This window comes from Pristis pectinata, chromosome 6 (assembly GCF_009764475.1).
Source record: "Pristis pectinata isolate sPriPec2 chromosome 6, sPriPec2.1.pri, whole genome shotgun sequence".
NCBI lineage: Eukaryota > Metazoa > Chordata > Chondrichthyes > Rhinopristiformes > Pristidae > Pristis > Pristis pectinata.
In genome coordinates, this window is record NC_067410.1 from 15,532,394 (window position 1) to 15,553,383 (window position 20,990).

A 20,990-nucleotide genomic window follows, 5' to 3' on the forward strand; every position below is an offset into this window, starting at 1 on the left:
GCAATACCTTACTCAGGAATGATTGTTAACCTGATTTATTCCAGTTATAATTTTTTTAAGCATGTAGTGCTGAAAACAAAACATCACTACACAATCAAATTTCTAGGAATGATAGCTTTTTTTTTGCACCTCATAAATTGGAATACCAAGATTGAGACACCCACTCAGACCAGTCTTACTTCATTCTGTTGTGAGTTCTGCTGGGAATTCTTCTGGGTTCTTGAAGGCAAGTTAAAATCCTGAGACTCTGAATTTTCAGGACAAAATTGTGATCCAAAAAGAAACTGAGAATCAGTCAAACTGCAATGGTCACTGGGAGCACTATTCCGAGTGGCAGATTTAGTCATCCTGTATTAAAAGAATTAGTGGTAAGCGAACATTAAACATACAAATAATTGGAAATGCATTGACATGAAGCCAAATCTGTCATTTTGAGCTTCCATTGCAGAGTAATTTTATTAAACCAACATTCAGATGCAGCATGAAAAACTCTATGATGCTGGAGGAACTCAGCAGGCCAGGCAACATCCATGGAGAAAAGCAGGTGGTCAATGTTTTGGGTCAGGACCCTTCTTCAGGACTGAAGCAAGTGATCAGGAAGGCAAATGGCATATTCAGGTTTTATCATGAGAAGATGTGAGTAGAGAAGTAAAAATTTTACTGCAATTATTTAGGACCTTGGTCGGACCAAACCTGGAATATTAAGTAAAATTTTGGACTCCGTACCTAAACAAGGAAAGGAAATGTCATAAAGGGAAGAACCAATGGACATAATATTAGAATAAGAGGTGAGCCATTTAGGACTGAGATGAGGAAAAATTTCATATATTTTTCATATTTCATGAGGACATAGAGGAGTGCATTCACCCCACTGAGTCTATGCTGGGTCTCAGAGCAGTCCCATCAATCCTATTCCCCCACTTTTTTTCCCTCTGACCTTCATTCTCAGACATGCCCATTAAAAAACACCCCTCTCCCCCTCCTCATTTCTCCTAGAATCCACCTTCAGCAATAGCAATTTATAATAGGCAATTCACCTAACAACCAGCATGTCTTTTGGATGGAGGAGGAAACCAGAGCATCTGAAGAAGACCCATGCGGTCACAGAAAGAATATGCGAAATCCACACAAACTTTACCAGAGGTCAGAAATGGATCAAGTCGCTGAAGCCATTAGACAATTCCCGCAACGTACAGTGCCATCCTACATACAGAGGTCAGTGAATCTTTGGAATTCTCTACCGCATTGGGCCTTGGCGACTCAGTCATCCAGTTCATTCAAAACAGACATCATTTGATTTCTGGATATTAAAGGAATCATGGGATATGAGGAAATGGTGTTGAGGTAGAAGGTTAGCCGTGATTTTGATAAATGGCAGAGTAGGCTTGAAGGGCCAAGAGGCCTACTTCTACCAGCCACATAAATGCTGTGGTTAATGACAGAGCAGAGGCTGGGTATCCTGAGGCAAATAACTCACCTCTGACAACCCAAGGCCTTTCCATATTTAAAATCACAAGGAAGAAATGTAAGAAAACTCTCTGATTTCTGAGAGGAATCATTATCCAATGATTACTGACCCTCATCTCCAAACCGTCTGCTCACTGTGCAGGCCAAAGCCTGAAGGGATGTCGTATCATGGCATCCTCTACTGAAGCTGACCAGAATCTTTGGTCAGGAGGCATTTCAATTCATGAAAATAAAGGAGTAAATAAAGATGATGTAGTTATAGTTATAATATTGCATACATCTGTAATCTGTACAAATTCTAAGCTCTGTTTTTGAATGACTATGACAGAAATGATAAATCTGCTTATTGTATCAAACATGGCAGGATTAATGAACTGCAGATTGGCTAATGTCACATATATATGCTGTGGACAGCCAGCAGAAGCTGTAGGCAAGAAAGGTGGTGCAATAATTACCCTGACTTCAATTAGCAATTCAGTGTTAGTTGTAGCAGATGGTTGTAAATCTCATGTGAGAGGCAACACAACTGTCTCACTAGAGCAGAGCAGTCTCTGTAAACACTGATCCTTCAATAAGGACACGTAAATAAAGTTTAGGGGATTGTTTGTAGCTGCTACAAACAGATAGTCATAGAGTTGTCATATCTATTCAGACCATCATGCCTATCTATAATAATCCCATTTGCATGGATTAATTCCATATCCCTCTCTGCCTTGCTCATTCAAGTACCAATCAATATGCCTCTTAAGTGTTGTTACTGTTCCTGCCTCAAAACCTTCTCTGGCAGCTCACTGCAGATACCAACTACTCTTTAAGTGAAAAACTTACCACTCAGATTCCCTTTAAACCACCTCCCTCTCACAAATCTATACATTTAGACACCCCCACCATGGGAAAAAGGCACTGGCTATCTATCAAATCTATGCCTCTCATAATTTTATATACCTCTATCATGTCACCTCTCAGCCTCCTTTGATCCAGGGAAAACAGATTGAGCCTACCTAATCTCTCCTTATCACTCAAGCCCTCCAATCTAGGCAACATCTTGTGAATCTTTTCTACACCCTCTCTAGCTTAGTCACATCCTTCCTGTAGTGTGGTGACCAGAACTGCACAAAATATTCTAAGTGTAGCCTAACTAATGTTTCTTAGAACTGTAACATGACATCCCAACATTTGTATTCAATGCAACAAACAAACTGCTGGAGGAACTCAGCGGGTCGAGCAACATCTGTGGAGGAAAGGAACTGTCGACATTTCAGGTCAAAACCTTGCATCAGGACCTCTATAAGCTTCATCTTTTTCATCTGATACACTACTACTTTGGGTTCCACCCCCCCGCCAGACTAGTTTAAATCCTCCTGTGTAGCACTAACAAACCTCCCCACGAGGATACTAGTCCCCCTCCAGTTCAGACGTAGCCCATACCTCTTGTACAGGTCACCTCTGTCCCAGAAGAATCTCAATGGTCCAAGAAGCTGAAGCACTCCTGCCTGCATCAGCTCTTCAGCCACGCTACGCATTCATTTGCTTTATCTTGCTATTCCTACTTTCACTAAAGCATGGCACAGGGAGGAATCCTGAGATTATTGCTCTTTAACCTTCTGCCCATCTTCCCATATTCACCTTGCAGGACCTCATCTCTCTTCCTGCCTATGTCATCGGTACCAATATGGACCACAACCTCTGGCCACTCACCCTCTCCTTTCAGAACATCTTGTGCCCACTCGGAGACATCCCTGCCCCTAGCATCAGAGAGGCAACACATCACCCTGGAGTCATCAAATCATCAACTGAAGAAAATAGTAGCTATAAACAAAATATTTCATCTCCTTTTTCAAGTCAAGGCAGGCGAGTTTCCCAGCAAGCATTGCTGAAATGAAACATTATTGAAATGTTAAATTCCTGGAATATCTGCCTAACAGATCTGGATCAATGCTCCATAAGAGCTTCTTCACATTCTTCATCAACCAACCCTGAGAACATAAATTGCTATTCCATTTCCCTCTTTTCTAGCTTCCCGCTGGTCATTTGTGATTAGGTTGAGTATGTATCTAGAAATTTATCTGGCTCAAATAATGGTCATTGTGCTAAGAACAAACTGTAGAAAGAAAAAATTATTTTTGGTTAGCATTATCTAGTTCTTAGCATATGTGAACTGAATTTAGTTGACTCAATTATTATTCAAATTCTGTGTTATCAGTTACGTTCTCCCCATCATGGAAGCAGGCTTCTGATTCTTTTCATTCTTTACAAACAGACTTGCTGAATGGTGTGTAGGTATACCTGTGGTGATGCTTGTCTTGCTCCTCACGTCTTCAAACTCACTTTTGTAGTATGAAAACAAATATATTCTCACTGAACAATCCATATCAACAATGAAAAGCAATGTATTTAATAAAAATCGAGTGGAAATCAAGGTAAAAGATATGGGAATACTCAAAATTATTTTAAAATTTCATGTAAAATAAAATGACTCCTCAAAATGATATCCACGAGAGATACAATCCAGCAGCTTGCACTGTCATTGACATATAAATGCATTATTCGGGGTGGAAAAGAAGATTTGGATGGATCCTAGTTAATTTCTAGAAGGCCATAAAAGGAACTAGCAGATGATGTTTAGGTACAAGTGTTGAGTTTATAATGTAGATTTGAGAAGTAGCATTTAAGAAATTAATTTTGTTTGCAAATTTAAATCAACCACAAACTGGACAGTATTTATGGAGAACTTAGGTCCAAGTACTCTGCATATCAACATCTCCTGACAGACCAATAGAACTGAGTATTAAAAATGTTTACCATAAAAAAGAACACCATGAGAAGAAAAGGAGCACAGCATGCATAAATATCTAAGATGATACAGAGGGCCTTGTGCAACTGCTTCCAAATAGAGTTATATATCGCAATTGATCAAGCTCATCTACAAAGGCAAGATGCCTGCAATGAATTTGGGATGCAAGAATCGCTAGATTTTCATTGCATTCAACTAGTAAGTTTAAATATTTGCAACAAGCAATTGGATTTCCCTCTTTGTTAGTGCACTGAATTGTGTTTCATATGTAGTACTAATGTCTAATCAAAATTTTGAAACTGGGTAGGCAAGCACTACTATGCTTTTCTCCCTTTTAAGTGCACATTCATGGATGGCAGTGGCTTGCTACACAGGCTGTCATGGAGATGAGGAAAACCATAGATTGAAGGAGCATCTAAAAATTATGATTTTTACATCTAAAAATGACTGCATGATTTGTCCATTGATTTAGTGTGAGTGAAAAATGAAGGTTGCAAGTCGTGACCTTTTGATCCAATTTCTCAATAAGTTTTCAGTAAATCCGATGCATGAATGATAATGAAAAATGATATCTATATTTGGATGAATCATGACAGGAAGTGTCCGGTCCAATTTCCTGATGGCTTGGACTGCTATCAAAAACAGTGCAAATGTCGCTTTTAATGTATGATTTCAGCATAAAAGACATACGTAATTTTTTTTCTAATCCAATTTCTGGGCAGTAATGTCATCTACTTCCCAACACTTGTGTATCAGGAATTACCAGCTCAGCAGTAATGTAAAAGTACCATATTTTTTTATATTGCTACTTACCCAGGTCCTGTTGGGATGCTTAACATCTCTCTAATGTTCCATATGTTTGAAGTCATTTCTGCAATATTTGCTAGAAAAAAATGAAACTTAAAATTAATGCTCCTGTACTACTTGTGCTCATGTATTTCAATGACTCCAGTTAAACCATTTTAATGCATCTGTGGATCAAGTGGAAGAAACATAAACCATAACAATGAATCCATAAATATCTCAAGTTTTAACATTTCATCTTGGCTCTGAAAAATATTATGACTTCATATTCATGTATAAATCTATCTTATTAAACAGTTAATCTTTGTTTCTAAGTATATGTGGTCCTAATGAATTGTAAACCCACAGATGTAATGCCCCTAATTAAGAAAGAATGAAGTCAGAAGGTAAAAAACTAAATCAACACACAAAATGCTGGAGGTACTCAGCAGGTCAGCCAGCATCTATGGAGGGAAATGGGACAGATAACAGTGGACTGCCAGATGAACAGTCTTGACCCAAAACATTGACTGTCCATCTCCCTCCATAGATGCTGCCTGACCTGCTGAGTTCCTCCAGCATTTTGTGTGTTGCTCCAGATTCTATTATCTGCAGCCTCCTGTGTTTCCATGTAGAAAACTAAAGGCCTGTTAGCCTGCTATCCACTGTGGGAAAGTTGTTGGGATCTCAGGAGGTCATCAAGCATATCAGCGCTATAATGATGGCTAAGCCACATGAAACTGCAAGCTTAAGGAACAGGAATGTTAACAGAAATTAAATGTTAGGCAGTCAACTGCTAACCAGATCTATGAGAAAGCTGAATCACAATGGTACCAAATTGAGGTATGTTACCCATTATATCTCCCCAAGTGACATGCATCTGAAATAACTACACTGAACATAAAACCAATCATGATCAATGACAACTACAGTCATGCTTCAAAGAACCATTCATCATAGTTCTCAAATTTACTAACCTACTTCGTTCCCACTGCAGCTGCATGCCATTTAGGATCCCTTTGAAAAGTACAGAGTGGGAAGGACTTCCATCTTGCTGTAAATTGTAGAATTCTGATGTATGATTAATCTAGTGAACACGAGCTTATGTTGGCAGGGCTAGTGTTGAATCAATGCTGCATTCTTTCAGTGTACATGGTTGACACAGTCTATCACGCTACCTAATTTGGCGAGAAATGTGAATTGTGCCAAAAGTGTGCTCATGATATGTGAAGTTGGAAGCAAATCATGACCTATTGCTAAGTCCTATTTTTGTAGCCAATATCTCAGGGAGAACTGGTGGAAAAAAAGAGAAATGCTCATAGCAAAATAGACCTTTGACACCATCCCAGAGATTTCTTGGTGGTAACAAGCTCAACAGTGGTGACCTGGCACCCAGTTTCATGGCAGAGCAGTGTTAAGCAGGAATACATGTTAGGTTCATGGCACAGTAACTCTATCAGCATTGCATCTCTCTACATAAAATATAGTGCTTTCCATGATGCTTCGATGTCCCAAAATATTTTATAGCCAGTTAATTATGTGTAGTCAGTGTTTAGACAGAGGCAATTTTTACACAGAAAGGTTTCATAATTAGCAGTGTGATTAAATATTTGATTTGTTCTGGTGGCATTATCTTTTATTTTTTGGGATGTGGGTGTTGCTGGTCAGGCCAGAATTTCTTCCTCATCGATTACTGCCCTTTAGAAGGTGGTGATGAGCTGCTCCTTGAACTACTACTATCCTTTTGGTGAAGGTAATCCACATGCTATTGGATGGACCCAGTGACAAGCCAGGTTGGTGTATGACTTGGAGGGGAATCTGCAGGCTGTGGTGTGCCCATGCGCTTATTGCATTTGTCCTTTTAGGTGGTGGAGATTGCTGGTATGGGACATGCTGTCAGAGTAGCCTAAGTGAGACCTACAATGCATTTTGTAAATGGTACATAGTGCATTTGCAGTGCAATGATGATGGAGGAAATGAATGCGTAGGGTCGTGGATGGTGTCAAGCTTCTTAAATATTGTTGGAGCTCCACATTTGGGTAATTGAAAACTCCATCATGCTTACAGACAGTAATTGAAAACTCCATCATGCTTACAGACAGTGGAAAGGCTTTGCAGTATCAGGAGAGAGCTACTTGCTGCAGGATATACAGCATCTGACCTACTTTTGTTGCCTGGATGTTGTCTATTTCTTGCTGTATGTAGGCACGTACTGCTTTATTTTCTGAGAAGTTGCAAATGGAATTGAAATTGTTCAGTTATCATTGAGTATCCTCACTTCCGACATTCCAAAGGATGAAAGCTCATTAATGAAACAGTTGTTGATGGCCCGAGGAACTTCTGCAACTGGCTGGGGTGATTGAGGAATGAATAATGGCTAGAGAATGGTCCTGGAAAACTTGCCATGGAATACTGTTTATTGCAGCTAAGCAGGCAAATGTAATTTTGCTTTTTATCTCATGTGAAGGCAGTATTTTCTAACACTGCAGAATTCAAATACCACAGAGAAGCATCATCAAAGTTTTTGTTGAAAGTATGAGAATGGAGCCTGAAACTACAGCCTTGACTTGGATGTGAGTGTCATACCACAGAACTAAGCTGATATTTAATATTAGCTTACATCAGCATAAACAAAGTACCAGCAGTTCTCTGAGTAAATCAGTTGTGAAAGTGGAACAAGACAAACAAGGAAAAATAAAGTGAAGAACATATAAATAAATAACTGGGAGAAAATAAAGTGACATTTACATTTTATCTCTTTCTGAGAAATGCAGAAATTGCCATGAGTCATGTTGTAGACACTTAATATGTTCAGATCACTTTATGATCACCAGTTTAATAGATGCAATAAGTCATTTTAACATAAAGTTAATGCTTCTAACAAAATATTGTGGAGAAAAAAATTGATACAAGTATAATAGACTAGACAATAATGCTATTGTTCACGCAGCTTACGCACTATAGAATAGATTGTATGTAGTGAGAAACTGTCGGCCTGGCCCCACAAAATTTTACATGTACTTACATCTTACTTTGTGGATTTGTTTTAAACATCTCTGCCTCTACTAACTTGTGTCGTCAGATTGCTTGTCTTATATCTAGGCTTGCATATCCAGGCAGGCACAGTAGTGTAGCAGTTGGCATAACACTATTACAGCGCCAGCAACCCAGGTTCAATTCCGGCCTCTGTCTGTAAGGAGTTTGTACGTTCTCCCCGTGTCTGCGTGGGTTTCCTCCCATATTCCAAAGATGTACGGGTTAGGAAGTTGTAGCAACACTTGCGGGCTGCCCCAGAACACTCTACACCAAAGGTGCGTTTCACTGTGTGTTTCGATGTACATGTGACTAATAAAGATATCTTGTCTTATAAACTACAATTCCTTCCAGTTAAGCATGAGGACAGCTGATGCCACCATCTCTGGCCTCACCCAAAACATTCCACTGCATATAAATCTTGGTTCCTATATACAGCTGAACTTGCTCCCACCTTTGCCTCTGTTGCTGAAAACTTCTCTGTACCTCTCTGTACATGCTCCACTATTCCACTGCTCCCCTAACTGATCTCTCTTCCTCCACTAGCTCATCCAACACTCTGCTGCCTCAATCCTACTCCATATTAAGTCCCAGTCATTTGCCTTGCTAAAATTAACTCCTTTCTAAATTGCTCAATTCAAAATTCTTATCCTTGTATTTAAATCCATTCATAGCTTTGCCCTTTCCCTTTCTACTTTTCAGCATACACACATTTCTTTTAAATTTCTGGTCTTTTTTTGCATTCTTGCTCCCTTCCCATTGGCTATGCCTTCTGCAGTTCTGAATGTGAAGCTCCAAGATACTCAACCTAAATCTGTCCCCCCTTCAAAACTTTTGTTAAGTCCATCTCTTTGACCTAGCTTCTGATTATTTCTAATATTTCCTTTTCACTAAGGATGTCTTAGTGAATATATCCTTCCCCACAGCAAAATGGCCTGAGAGCCCCACATTTCTTATTTAAACAGGGGGGCCAAATATCTCCCATTTACCATTACCCTCCTCTACCTAGTTAAACTTGTTCTCACACAGAATATCTTATTTGGCTCCACTCACCTACTCCTATTACAAGCTATGTATGTATGTATACCATAACGGGTGTTAATGTGTGAATGCTATTTCATTGGATATGTGAAAAATAATTATTTTCTGGTCTTACTCAGGATCCCTCTCTCATCCCTCTTCAGTGTACATTGATTATTTTGTCATGTTTCCTGCTCTTGGCCTAAACTGGAAAATGTATTCAACATTGCTTCTAATTTCCATCATTCTCTTGCCTTCAGATGGTTCACTGCTGATGCTTCCCTTTATCAATTTCTCTAATTCTATTTCTGGGGGTAAGCTATTGACAAATTTCCACTATGAGCCCATTCACTCCTAAACAGTCTTTTCATCGGTGTGTTTGTAAGGACTCTGTTCTTTGTCCCCAGATTCTTTGTCTGGTATGGGTCTGATGATTACAACTTTAATGACTGGGTTTATGATATGTTTTCTAGGAAACTAAAACAAGGATTTCCCTACATCTTGGTTGGCAAAGCCATCAACCTTTTTTTAAAATATCTCCTGAACTGCTTTCACCCATGCCCTTCTTTCCCAAAACTATACAAAAATTACACTTGCACTTAGTTTGCACCCTACTGCATACACATTCAAAAGATCTCTGTGGAAAGCAGAGAGACATTTCAGACCTTTCACAGAAGTGGAAAAGTATTCTGATAAAACATGTTTAAGGACAGAGGCAGAAAAAGGAATAAAGGAGGAAAAAGTAGAATATCTATTTCTGCCATCACCAGTATATTTATCACCACCAGGCACACCTTCCTTCTCTTTTTGTCATTCTCAAGCAACCATTCATGACACTCTGATACACTCTACTTAGATGTAAAAGCCTCGTACTTTCCCAAGTCACTTTTCCAGGCAAATGAAAAACTTGCCCTTTTCCCTTCTGCTTTTCCATCTTCCAGGGACCCAACACTCAAAGCAGGTGAAACTGATTCACATTTAATTTGGGAGATTGTATTCACTGCTTATAAAGCAGCTTTCTCTACATTGGGGTGGACCAAATGTAGAACTGTTTTGCAGAACAGCCTCATTCAGTTCACAGTTGTGGGCCTGAGATTGCAGTCTTCTGACTCCTTAATTCTCTGCCCTACCACTATCCCTGTTTTCAGTTTTTTATGCAGTTCCAATGAGCTGGAACTTGATGAACAGAGCCTCATCTTTCAAAGAGACAAATTGCAGCCTTGGTATTGATTAACAATGTTTTTGATACTTACACTGTCTTTGGACACATCTTTTATTTCTTTATCTGACTTACTGCCACTTAATTTCATCTGACTGATTTCCACCTATATATATTGGTTTACTTTTTCCTGCTTCATTCCATTTTCTGCCTTTACCCTTGCTTAAACGTGTTTTACCAGTTGACTTTTCCATTTCTGTGAAAGATCATTGACCTGAAATGTTCTGTTTTTCCATAAATGTGGCCTGGTTAGCTGCATATTTCCTGCGGTTTCTATCTTCATTTCTAGTATTTCCTCCTTTCTGTGTCAACTCATTTATGATTGTTCCTCTGTTCTCTCCATTGAGAAATGTTTCTACATTAAAAGCTAGAAAGGTAAACTACTTAATGTTGATTAATTGATGGACAAATCTTCAATCACTGTACCACAATCTGCTAATGCCATCAACTTGAAATGTAGAAAACCAACTGGAACATTTATTCAAACTTAACATGAAGCCCTTTAGTTTCTGTCATGCATGTGGATTTGCCCCATTCAGACGAAAGCTTTGATACTTGTTTTATGGAGAAAAAAATGAGCTGGAAACAAAATTTGAATAGTTCCGCAGCCTTGATCACAGGAATGCATTTTTCTTATATTCTTCTTGTAATAATTAGTAAGGATAAATAATACTTTAGTGCCATTCTAATATACGATATGGGATGCAGCAAATTTGCAAAAAACTGTTAGAAAGTCATACTTAAATAATCCAATGTAACTGATTCTGTCTATCTTGACTCTGCCTAATAATGATTTCCTAATTGTCTTTCTCTTACTTTCTTAATACAGTTCCTCCCTAGCTTACGAATGCCCGACTTATGTCCAACAGGTTTTATCTGTGAGCTTCCCCACCAAAGTCTTCATCTGAGCCTTCTAGACTGAACATAGAACCATAGAACAATACAGCACAATAAAGGCCCTTTGCCCCACCATGTTGTGCCGACCTTCAAGCCACTCCTGACTATCTAACCCTTTCCTCCCATATATCCCTCTATCTTAAATTCCTCCATATGCTTATCTAACAATCTCTTGAACTTGCCCAACGTATCAGCCTCCACCACCACCCCCGGCAGCGCATTCCATGCACCAACCACTCTCTGGGTGATAAACCTCCCCCTGACGTCTCCCTTGAACCTCCCACCCATTCCCTTAAAGCCATGCCCTCATATATTGAGCATTGGTGCCCTGGGAAAGAGGTGCTGGCTGTCCACTCTATTTATTCCTCTTAATATTTTGTATACCTCTATCATGTCTCCCCCATCCTCCTCCTCTCCGATGAGTAAAGCCCTAGCTCCCTTAGTCTCTCGTCATAATCCATACTCTCTAATCCAGGCAGCATCCTGGTAAATCTCCTCTGCACCCTTTCCAACGCCTCCACATCCTTCCTATAATGAGGCGACCAGAACTGGACACAGTACTCTAAGTGTGGTCTAACCAGAGTTCTATATAATTTAAATTGACATCTAATGTTAACACAATTTACTTTAAATTATCTTAATAAATGGGCATTCATGATCTTAGATTTGTTAATCTTTCTTATCCAAGGAAAATCAGTGATGCAAATACACAAAACAGGTGTATAACAGAATATCCACACCAATAATTGCAAACATTCTAATAAAGATACTGATGGATATTTATACTTTAGTCATTTTATATTCATTTCCTTGATCACTATATCTAAGCACTTGTAGTTGTCCATCATCCTTCAACTGCTCAAAAATCTTAATTTATATTTTCATCAGTTTACTTTCATATTTTTCCAGGTCTTCCTGCAGATTGATGCTAATATTTCAACTTGTAGAGAAAGCAGATTTTGAATTAAAAAATGTACCTCTTCATGTGAGACAACATTTTCTGACCTAGAATAGACAAGTGACTTGCTCTCAAACCTTCACTTATGTTGTTTTTATAACCAGTGTTTGTTAGTTACTCTTAGTGGCACATGTCATCCAAATGCTCTCTTATCTCCCAGTGATAAAAAGCTTCATCTTTTGAAGCTACAGATGTTACGGACTCAGTGAAAGTCCCTTTAAGATAGAGAGTGTGTGTGTATGTGTGTGTGGGGCGTGCTTACATCAATAGAAGATAAAGGACGTAATGACGTTGTTGAAGAAGAGAGAGAGAGAGAAGGGAGAGAGACACCAGCCTGCTTGTTTTCTCTATCGATGGATGAGAAACAATAACTGTGTTTGCCATAGAAATCCATGTATGGAAGTTGGAAGTAATCCAGTGGAGTTCACTTTGTTGCTGACCTGTAGAAGGAAACAGGTATTTGTGTGGACGACCACGATTCGGATGCTTTTCGGGGAGAGGAAGTCACTACCGAGTAAACACTGAAGTGTCGTTTGGGTTCCATTGTGGAACATTTCGATTTCGTAATTACTCTCTCTATGTTTCTCTACGTCTACGTCTTATCTTCCGACAACGGTGGTTGTTGAAGAAGCCCTTGCTCATGTTTCACCTTATGGCTTGCGGAACTGAACTTTAAGAACCATTCCGGAACTTGGAGTTTGGAACTTTGTCACACACACACACAACGAGTTTAGTTTTGGGGTTAACGTTCGAGGTTTAACATTTTTGAATTCTAACATACTAACATTTTTACTTTTATTTTACGTATTATCATAAGTAGTAATTAATAAAATAGTTTTTAACACTGAATCATGCTCAGTGTGTTTCTTTTGTTGCTGGTCCGTGACAAAATTGGGGGCTCGTCCGGGATAGTTCCCAAGCTTAACGAGTGTCGTCTGGGATTGTTCCCAAGGTTAACGAGATTTGTTCGGGATTCAATCCAAAGATTTTTGAGAGAGGTCTGATAAATTCTTTTTAATTGGCTTGTGTGTGTGGAAACCAGCAGCAATGGATATTAAGGCATTTTTGGAGTCACCAACCCAAAAAGGATTGGAGGTGGCGAAAAAGGATGATCTGATAAAGATTGCTACAAGGCTAAACCTTACAGAAGTAAAGCAGTCTATGAGAAAGGCAGATATTCAGAGACTGATAGCTGGCCATTATGTGGAAAAGAAGGTGTTTGAGAAGGAAGTGTTAAAACAGTTTCCTGGCAGTGAAATAGCAATTTCTGAGGCACAGGTGCAGCTGGCAAAGATAGAGGCCGAACGAGAGCAAACCCAGTTAAAGATAGAGGCTGAACGAGAGATAACTCGGATGAAGTTAGAGGCTGAACAGGAACGGGAACTAATTCGGTTAAAGTTTGAGGCAGAGGAGAAGGAAAAACAGAGGCAGCATGAGTTACAAATGAAGCGTAGGAGTTCGGAATCTGATTCTGATGATGGTTTTTCAGCCAGCAGGGAGGTTCGATTAGTCCCTCCTTTTGAAGAAGATCAGGTTGATCAGTATTTCCAACATTTTGAAAAGGTTGCTGTGAGTTCAAACTGGCCAAGGAAAGGATGGGCTCTTATGGTACAGAGTGTGATTAAAGGTAAAGCTCAAAAAGCTTATTCTGCTTTGCTGAGGATGCAGCTGATTATACCAAGGTAAAACAAGCTATATTGAAGGCCTATGAATTGGTACCTGAAGCTTATAGACAAAAATTTAGAGACTTGAGGAAATCTGCAGATCAGACTTATATGGAATTTGCCAATGGAAAGAGAATATGTTTTGAACGATGGTGCATGGCTAAAAATGTAGATGGGGACTTTGATAAATTGAAAGAGTTGATACTAGTGGAAGACTTTAAAAGATGTGTTCCAGCTGAATTAACAACATATTTAAATGAAAAGGCAGTGGAAACTTTACAAGAAACTGCTAGGTTGGCAGATGATTATGCTTTAACCCATAAATCCAAATGGGAACAACCTAAAACCTTTCAAAAGAGTTACAAGGACAATCCAGGTAAACCGGAGATTAAATTGGGAGGTAATCAAAAAGGAAAAGATGAAAAGAAGCCAGAGCTGGAGAAACCTGTTGAGCGTACTTGTTATTACTGTAAGAAACCTGGCCATGTGATATCTAATTGTGCCCTTTTGAAGAAAAGGAAGGAAGCTGTGCCCAATGCTTGCTTTCAGGCAATTAAAAATCAAAAAGGTTTAGGAGATGCTGTTAAAGATCAGTCCTTGCAAGAGGTAAAAGCGGAAAAGTTGGAGGAGGTGAGAAAGGAATTTCGTTCTTATGTATCAGAGGGTTTTGTTTCACTGAATGATGAGTCACCCCAGGTGCCAGTGAAAATTCTTAGAGATACTGGGGCTAGTCAATCTCTCTTGCTGGACAGTGTTTTAAATTTTGGTGAAGAAAGTGACACTGGTGAGGTAAATCTAGTGCGAGGCGTTACAGATGACACCATGTCTGTCCCTTTACACAGGGTGATTTTAAAGTCAAAGTTCGTAGAAGGACCAGTCGCGATAGAGATAAGACCTAGTTTGCCAGTGGAAGGAGTTTCTTTGTTATTGGGAAATGACCTTGTAGATGGAGAAATTGTTCCTGTGGTACGGTTAACGATCAAACCAAGGATTGATGAGTCTGAGAATGATCCAGATGTTTACCCATCATGTGCGGTGACTCGAGCTAGAGCTAAAGAATTAGCCAAGACAGACAGTCCGGTGTAGTCTGATGTGGTTCCTTGTGACAGTCCTAAACAGGAAGAAAATTATGATGCCTTATCTGAGACTTTTCTGTCTTCACTGGAGGATCAACATCCTTATAGTGAGCCTGAATTTAAAGATTTGTCTTTGTCGAGGAAGGATTTTATGGTGGAACAGACAAAGGACCCTGAGTTGACAGAATTGAAAGAAAAAGCTCTCTCATGTGAGGAGATTGAAAAAGTGCCAAGTGGATATTATGTCAAAAATGGAGTGTTAATGAGGAAATGGAGACCTCCTCATGTCCCTGTTAATGAGGAATGGGAAGTTATTCATCAGGTTGTTGTTCCAAAAGTTTATAGGGATAAAATTTTAAACCTGGCCCATAGTATGCCTTTGGGTGGTCATTTTGGTGTGAATAAAACTGTAGGGAAGATCTTGAAACAATTCTATTGGCCTGGTTTGAGAAAAGATGTGGTGATGTTTTGTCGAACCTGCCACACATGTCAGATGGTAGGTAAACCAAATCAAAAACCCCCTGAGGCTCCATTGAAACCAATTCCTGCTTTTGGTGAACCCTTTTCGAAGGTGATTGTGGACTGTGTTGGCCCATTACCAAAGTCTAAGACTGGAAATCAGTATTTGTTAACCATCATGTGTGCCACTTCTAGATTTCCAGAGGCAATATCCCTTAGAAATATTAAGGCCAAGACGGTGTCAAAGGCTCTTTTAAAATTTTTTACCTTGTTTGGTTTGCCAAAAGAAATCCAATCTGATCAAGGTAGTAATTTTATGTCAGAAATTTTTCAACAACTAGTCTATGAGCTGGGAGCAAAGCAAATTGTATCATCTGCGTATCACCCAGAATCTCAAGGAGCTCTGGAGAGATTTCATTCTACTCTCAAAAATATGCTGAAGACTTATTGCTTTGAAAACACAAAGGATTGGGACGAAGGTATTCATTTACTTTTGTTTGCCGTTAGAGAATCAATCCAGGAGTCAATAGGATTTAGTCCGTTTGAGCCTGTATTTGGACATAGGGTGAGAGGACCTTTGGAATTGTTAAAAGAGCAATGGGTTAATGAGGAAGTGCACTTGAGTCTGTTGGACTATGTCCAAAAATTTAAAACTCGGTTGGAGAGAGTCTGCCAGCTAGCGAGAGAGAATTTGAAAACTAGCCAGATAAGAATGAAGACATATTCTGATAGACGTGCTCGGCCTAGGACATTTGCAGTGGGGCAAAAGGTGTTGGTAGTTTTCCCTAGCCAAAATAATCCCTTGCAATCTCGTTTTTCTGGACCCTATGTTATTGAATCTCGAGTGACTGATTTAACATATATAATCAAAACACCAGATAGACGCCAGAAAACTCAACTCTGTCATGTAAACATGCTAAAACCTTATTATGAGAGGGATTCAGTTGTGGCCTTGGTGGATGATGTAAAGGTTATTTCTAGAATGCCTGATGTTGATGTTGAGGAAGGCCAATTTAGACCAAATATTGTTCCATCGAAACTAAAAAACCAAAATATCCTGGAGAACCTTGAAACGAAGTTGGACCATTTACAAGTTTCACAAAAACAACAGATGAGAGAATTAATTTTAAAATTTAAAAATCTGTTCCCAGATGTTCCAAACAGAACATCGATAATTACCCATGATGTTGATGTTGGGGATGCAAAACCAATCAAACAACACCCCTATCGAATGAATGTGGAAAAAAGTAAACTTGTTGATCAGGAGATAAAATACATGTTGGAAAATGATATTATTAGACATTCTACTTCGAATTGGAGTTCGCCCTGTATTATTGTACCTAAACCTGATGGAACTGTTAGATTTTGCACAGATTACAGAAAAGTGAATGCTGTAACAAAGTCAGATGCTTACCCTATTCCTAGAGTGGATGATTGCATAGATAGAGTGGGAAAGGCAAAATTTCTTACAAAGATTGACCTATTAAAAGGGTACTGGTGTGTCCCATTAACAGATAGAGGACGGGAGATTTCAGCCTTTGTAACCCCTTCTGCATTGTATGAATGTTTTGCCATTTGGAATGAAAAATGCTCCGGCAACATTTCAAAGAATGATTAATTCAGTGATTCATGGGTTAAAACATACAGATGCCTACATTGACGACTTAGTAACTGGGAATGATACATGGGAGGATCACATCTCTGCGTTAGAAAGGTTGTTTGAAAGACTTTCTGAGGCTAACCTTACAGTTAACTTGGCTAAAAGTGAATTTGGCCATGCCACTGTGACATATCTTGGTAATGTTGTAGGTCAAGGCAAGCAAGCTCCTGTTCAGGCAAAAGTTCAAGCAATATCTGAGTTCCCTATTCCCACAGGTACGAGGACTGTTAGAAGATTTTTGGGAATGGTTGGATATTACCGAAAATTTTGTAAAAATTTTGCTGATATTGCTCTTCCCCTAACTAATCTTCTGAAGAAGGGAGTAAAGTTTGTTTGGACAGATTCTTGTCAAGAAGCATTTGAGAAGCTGAAAGCCATTTTATGCTACCATCCTGTGCTCAAAACACCTGACTTTGAAAAGCCATTTTCATTAGCAGTAGATGCCAGTGATGAAGCTGCAGGAGCTGTGTTGTTGCAGAAGGGTGACCTTGATGATATTGACCATCCGGTAGCTTACTTTTCAAAGAAATTTAATGAGCATCAAAAGAATTATTCCACCATAGAGAAAGAATTACTGTCGCTTGTTTTAGCCTTGCAACATTTCAGTGTATATGTTTGCACCGCTCAGAAACCATTGACTGTATATATAGATCATAACCCATTGGTGTTTCTGAGCCGAGTCAAAAACAAGAACAGAAGGCTGTTAAACTGGAGTTTAATTTTGCAAGAGTTTGATCTCATGATAACTCACATTAAAGGCAAAGATAATGTGATTGCTGATTGTCTTTCCCAATGTTAAATGGGAAACATGCATCTGTACTAATCTGATAGTCTGTAGTTGTGTAGCATGATAATTATTAACATTACTAACTGTATGCGTGGTTAAATTTTTCTTGGGAAAAATTTTTTTTAGGTGGGAGGTGTTACGGACTCAGTGAAAGTCCCTTTAAGATAGAGAGTGTGTGTGTATGTGTGTGTGGGGCGTGCTTACGTCAATAGAAGACAAAGGACGTAATGACGTTGTTGAAGAAGTCAGAAGGAGAGAGAGAGAGAAGGGAGAGAGACACCAGCCTGCTTGTTTTCTCTATCGATGGATGAGAAACAATAACTGTGTTTGCTACTGAAATCCATGTATGGAAGTTGGAAGTAATCCGGTGGAGTTCACTTTGTTGCTGACCTGTAGAAGGAAACAGGTATTTATGTGTGGACGACCACGATTCGGATGCTTTTTGGGGTGAGGAAGTCACTACCGAGTAAACACTGGAGTGTCGTTTGGGTTCCATCGTGGAACATTTGGATTTCGTATTTACTCTCTCTATGTTTCTCTACGTTTCTCTACGTCTACGTCTTATCTTCCGACAACGGTGGTTGTTGAAGAAGCCCTTGCTCATGTTTCACCTTATGGCTTGCGGAACTGAACTTTAAGAACCATTCCGGAACTGGGAGTGTTGGACTTTGTCACACACACACACACAACGAGTTTAGTTTTGGGGTTAACGTTCGAGGTTTAACATTTTTGAATTCTAACATACTAATATTTTTACTTTTATTTTACGTATTATCATAAGTAGTAATTAATAAAATAGTTTTTAACACTGAATCATGCTCAGTGTGTTTCTTTTGTTGCTGGTCCGTGACACAGATCAGATGAAAGATGAAATTTGCCAATGTTGATACCTGTATTCCAACAAAATGATGCAGCACATAATGAAACTGCGAAAAAACCTCACACCCTCACCATCTCAGAATACTGGTCATACTGAGTAAATTTTCTTGGCGTTCACTACTGTGCTGGAAGTTGCTTGTTTGAGTCTCACTCTAGAGACCTGAGCACCAAACTTAGGCTGACACTCCAGTGCAGTACAAATGGAATGCTGTATTTTCCAATGAGCTGTTAAACTGGCTCCCAGTTTATTATTACAAGTGAATGCAAAAGATTCCCATAACAAATAATTTTGAATAAGGACAGAGGAAGAAGGATCTGGGTTGGTGACCAATACTTATCTATCATTTAATGTTAGTAAATTATCTGGGCATAATCTCAGTGCTCTTTGTGGGAGCTTGCTGCTGGATTTCCTACATCACAACACCTACAACCTTTCAAACTGGCTCCAAAGTTCTGTAGGACAAGCTATAAAGGGATGTGAATAGTAATATACAAATGCAGGCTCGGCATGCACCACTTGCCAAAGGGATTCCCTTATGTAAATATATTACGTGCATGTGTCCTTCAATAAAAATCTTTCCATGAGTTTAGTTGGTCTGCAGCCATTCTTCCTCTCGCTGGTACACTGGTATCCTGCAGAGCACTGCCACCTATCGCTTACCAGCTCTTGCTCCACCTTTTCCCCTCACCCCTTTATACTATCTCCCCTCGACTCTTTCACTCCAGATGAAGGGTCTCGACCCGAAATGTCGACTGTCCATTTCTCTCCACAGATGCTGCCTGACCCACTGAGTTCCTCCAGCGGTTTGTGTTTTTTTTGCCCCAGATTCCAGCATCTCTCGGATTTCCAATAGCGCTCTTGGACCTCCAGTCGGGTCACTCACAGGTCAGGACACCAATGTACGTTTGAAAAGGCGCCTGCCCAGACTGTGCATTGCTGTGCTGGCGCTCTCCCGGCCCAAGGCTCGGTGTGGAGGAGCTGACTTCGTCCGGGCGGCCGCTCAGCACCCCCAACCCTGACCCACATGGGTGTGAGTGCGGGCTACTGCCCCAGGTGCTGACAGACCCGCCGGGCTCCGACCGTCCTTCTGGTCACCTCCTCCTGACGGTGTTGGAAGCTGCTGTTCCCCCTCCCCCAACCCCAGGGTTTTCTCCGTGACCTTGCACCCGGGTTCCCACTAACAGCAGCCGAGGTGGCAGGGCCCATGGCACACAGTCAGTGCTGCATCTCTCCAGAGAAATGATCTCTTTTAGCGCTGATTCAATGGGCGCTCTCGCTCCTGGCAACCAAATACTGAGCGCGAAGCGAGGCACCAGGGCAATGTTTGCAGCAAGATGGAGCCCTGAGGTAATCCCCCCAACTACCACACTCCCAACTTATTTACCTCCTACCTGCATTTCTACTTTCCTGAAGTGACCCTTTTCCAAACTGTGAACATATTGTCCTTAAGTCCTATAATATTTTACCTATCACTGCCCTTCCCAGAAGCGACGCCGCCGCTGCCCTGGCAACAGAGCCTCCAGCCCCTGGAAGGCGGGAACCACGACCCGTCCGGAGCCTGAGAAACCGCGCATGCGTAATCATTGTGATTGACAGCTGTGGAACGTCATGCTCCATCACTCTGCTGAGGGTGTAAGATTTGTATCTCCCCTGATGCCCACTAAGAAAATGTCCTTTCTACTTTGCCATCTGTGCAAGCGGTACATTCCTTTTTTTTTCCTTTCTGTAAACCCCACAGTCAGCCTGCACTAAATAATTTCGCATGCATACTTCAAGAATTATTTACTTCGAGAGACTATCCATGAGCAGATTCTGTGGATTAATAATTCTCGTTGGAACAAAATACACATGCATAATATATAATTGCCTCCTATCTATACATAATCTGTTGAAGTAATACAATGATTGTGGCGGGGTTGGAAGGCAAAATCAAATATCGTCCTGCGTCAATTTATTTTGCGTGATGGGGAAGAATTTAGTGGATTATGGTTGTCATCTCATATTTGTTCTTTTATATCGAAATTGTGCTCGAGGGATCAATTTTTTAAGTTAGCATTGCCTTCCCGCAGTGATGTAACTGACAGTTCTCTCTCTTTCCCTCTTTCCAGCAAGTTTAAGAGTCTCGGAGAAGATATTGTGAATCTAGCCATCCACAAACTCAGCATTCGCTCAGGCCTTTGACATGACATGGAACATGACACAAACAGCAGCAGAAAACACACGAGTATTCAGACCGAAACACAAGAGACTACCAATGCTGGAATCTGGAGCAAATAACAAACTGCTGGAAGAA

At 40.1% G+C, this 20,990-nt stretch overlaps 1 long non-coding RNA gene across 1 annotated transcript; it reads right to left on the minus strand.

Moving 5' to 3' along the window:
* Positions 1 to 212: 212 nt before the first annotated feature.
* On the minus strand, positions 213 to 20,247 carry LOC127571111 (uncharacterized). Its single transcript, XR_007956443.1, has 3 exons — positions 20,164 to 20,247; positions 5,075 to 5,144; positions 213 to 348 (listed from the first exon to the last, which is right to left on the minus strand). It is a non-coding gene; the product is annotated as an uncharacterized LOC127571111 (long non-coding RNA).
* Between the last annotated feature and the right edge of the window lie 743 nt (positions 20,248 to 20,990).